The sequence below is a fragment of the Lepus europaeus genome, chromosome 12 (genome assembly GCF_033115175.1).
Source record: "Lepus europaeus isolate LE1 chromosome 12, mLepTim1.pri, whole genome shotgun sequence".
Taxonomy (NCBI): Eukaryota; Metazoa; Chordata; class Mammalia; order Lagomorpha; family Leporidae; genus Lepus; species Lepus europaeus.
In genome coordinates, this window is record NC_084838.1 from 16,046,400 (window position 1) to 16,049,881 (window position 3,482).

The 3,482-nt window shown below is 40.1% G+C and overlaps 1 pseudogene; it reads right to left on the reverse strand.

The window, feature by feature from the left end:
• Window positions 1-824: 824 nt before the first annotated feature.
• Window positions 825-1,562, reverse strand: LOC133771175 (small ribosomal subunit protein eS6-like; annotated as a pseudogene).
• Window positions 1,563-3,482: the final 1,920 nt, after the last annotated feature.

Sequence of the window (3,482 nt, forward strand, 5' to 3'; positions counted from 1 at the left end):
TCACTGTCCACTCTGCCTGTCAAAGAAAGGAAGGAAGGAAGGAAGGAAGGAAGGAAGGAAGGAAGGAAGGAAGGAAGGGAGGAAGGAGAAGAAGAAGAAGAAGAAGAAGAAGAAGAAGAAGAAGAAGAAGAAGAAGAAGAAGAAGAAGAAGAAGAAGAAGAAGAAGAAGAAGAAGAAGAAAGAAAGAAAGAAAGAAAGAAAGAAAGAAAGAAAGAAAGAAAGAAAGAAAGAAAGAAAGAAAGGAAGAAAGAAAGGAAGAAAGAAAGAAAGAGAGAGAAACCCTACAGGTCAGAAGAGAGAGGGATGATATGTTCAAGTTCTTAGGAAAAAAAAAGTTTCAACCAAGAATATTATGTCTAGTACAGCTATCCTTTAAAAGTAAAAGAGAAGGGCTGGCACTGTGTCATAGTGGGTAAAGCCACTACCTGCAGTGCTGGCATTCCATGTGGATGCCAGTTCAATTGCTCTGCTTCTCTTCCTATCTCTGCTATGGCCTGGGAAAGCAATGGAAGATGGCCCAAGTCCTTGGTCCTCTGCATCCACATGGGAGACCCGGAAGGAGGTCCTGACACCTGTCTTTGGATCAGCTCAATCCTGGCCATTGCAGCCATCTGGGAAGTGAACCAGCAGATGGAAAACCTCTGTCTCTGTCTCCACCTCTGCCTCTCTGTAACTCTCTGCCTTTCAAATAAATAAATAAACCTGTCTTAAAAAAAAAAAAACTGTATTTACAGCAATACTGCTACACACGGGCATTTCTTTGTACATTTGTGTTTTCTTTTTTTTCCTGAAATCCAATCTTATTTATTCGTTGTTATTCAGCCTTATTTTTTACTGGACTCAGATTTAGAAGTAGAGGCTCTCAGAGAAGACAGCCTACGTCACTTGGCAATCTGTTCCTGGCATTTTTCTTTGACCTACTTCATGCTCTGGGCCAAAAGTTGAGCTTATTCTGTAGCCTCTTCCTTGTTCTTAGTGTGTTGTTTCTCCAGAGCAGTACACTGACATTTGTGTTGCAGGACATGTTGAGTAACTAGACACTGAATCTTGGGTGCCTTGTCCCTAAGGTTCTTAGCTCCTTTGTTTGAGGGCTTTCTTACAACAAACTGGCATATAGCATCTTCTTTACAGAGATTGAAGAGTTTGCAAATTCAGCTGGCTCCTTTAGGATCCAGGCAATGAGGCACCGCGGTATCATTCAATCCAGGAATATCTTTCTCTTCTTTTCTGTTACAATAACCAAGAACACTCAAATTGGCATTGACAATGCAGCCCCGATCAGATTTGCACTTTTTTTCTCCAGTACTCCTTGGTCTAATAGGAATGTCCCTTACTCAGCAGTAGGCGGACCTGTTCACAGGTCAAGACATATTGCTTCATGGGAAAACCTTGTCATTCCTACCACTGATTCGGACCACATAACCCTTCCATTCTTCACCTAGAGCATGTGTGGCAACTTCTGTGGCCAAATGCTTCTCAAAAAAAGTGCAAAGCTTACATCCATCGTCCATTTCAATGAGTTTCTGGCAGCCAGTGACTAGGAGGAAGATATTCAGCTTCATTTTTGCACTTGTGTTTTGATTTTTTCCTTTCTTTTCTTTTCTTTTTTACATTTTACTCCACATAAAAAGGAGAACATGAGGTATTTGTTTTTCCATGCCCAGCTTAGGTTTATTTCACTCAACATGATGTCCTCCATTTGTACTCATTCTGAAGAAAATAGTAGAATTTCTGGGCCAGAGCTGTGGCATAGCGGATAAAGTTCTTGCCTGCAACACCTGCATCCCCTATGGGAACCAGTTTGAATCCAGCTGCTCCACTTCCAATCCAGCTCTCCACTAAGGTCAGAGAAAGCAGCAGAAGGTGACCCAAGTCCTTGAGCCACTGCAGTCACATGGGAGTCCTGGAAGAAGCTCCTGGTTCCTGGCTTCGGATTGGCTCAGCTCTGACTGTTGTAGCCATCCAGGGATTGAACCAGTGGATGGAAGATGTCTCTCTCTCTGCCTCTGCTTCTCTGTAACTCTGCCTTTCAAATAAATAAATAAAATCTTATTAAAAAATAAGTAAAGGAGAAATAAAGTATTTTACAGAAAAACAAAAACTTAGAGATCCACCTCCACCAGACCAGAATCACAAGAAATTCTGAAGGGCATCCTGAACTATAAGTAAACATGAGAATATATGCCAACACCCAATTCACTAACAGAGCAGGTAGATCATTATTCAATCAACAAAATGGTAGGCCTTAGTTCTTCTTATCAATGCTAACCTTGAATATAAATGTATTAAAGTCACCAAAATGACTTAGTTTGGCTGAATATATAGAAAATAAACAAATAAACAAGAAAACACAACTGCACTATATGGTGCCTACAAGAAACTCACGTCATAAGGATACACACAGACTCAAAGTGAAGGGTTGGGAAAAGATACATCAGGCAAAAGGAAACCTAAAGTGTGCAGGAGTAGCTATTCTGATATCAGATTGAATAGACATTAAATCAAAACAGATAATGAAGGACATTATATTAGGATAAAAGGTTCAATTCAGCAAGAGGACATAGCAATCATAATTATATATGCACCCAATACAAGACCATACAGATATAAACAGAAGCTACTTTCAGACCTAAGGGATAGGTAGAATCCAATTCCATAATAGTAGGTGACTTCAACACCCCACTCTCATCAATGGAGAGATCATCTAGACAAAGATCAATAAAGAGTGGTTGTCATTTTGGTGTAGCAAGTTCGATCACCAGCTGCAACTCTAGCATCCCACACATTAGCCCCACTTCCTATCTGGATCCCTGCTAATGTGTGTGGGAAATCATGCAATGGTAGCTCAAGTCCTTGGCCCCTACATCTCTGTGGGAATCCTAGATGAAGCTCCTGGCTCCTGGTTTCTGTCTGGCCCAGTCCCAGCTGTTGTAGTCATTTGGGGCATTGAGCCAGCACATGGTAGATCTCTCTCTCTCTCTCTCTCTCTCTCTCTCTCTCTGCATCTCCCCCTTTTCTCTGTAACTCCGCCTTTCAAATCAATAAAAATAAATCTTCTAAAAAATCAATAAAGGTTTATCAGACTTGAAACATATTTTGAATAAATGGACCTAATAGACATTTACAGGACATTTTTCCCATCAGCTGCAGAATACACATACTTATCATCAGCACATGGAACATTTTCTAGGATAAACCACGTTAGGCCACAAATCAAGTCTCTGAAAATTTAAAAATGTTGAAATTGTACCATGTATCTTCTCAAGCCATAAAGGAATAAAACTAGAAATCAACAAGAAGAATGATAGAACACTCATAAATATTTAAAAATTAAGCAACATGCTACTGAATGATCAATGGGTCACTTATACTGTTGGTGTAATGCAAAATGGTTCAGCCACTGTGGAAAACAGTGTGGAGATTTCTTAAAAAACTAGAAATGGATTTGCCATATAATCCAGCAATCCCACTACTGGGTATAT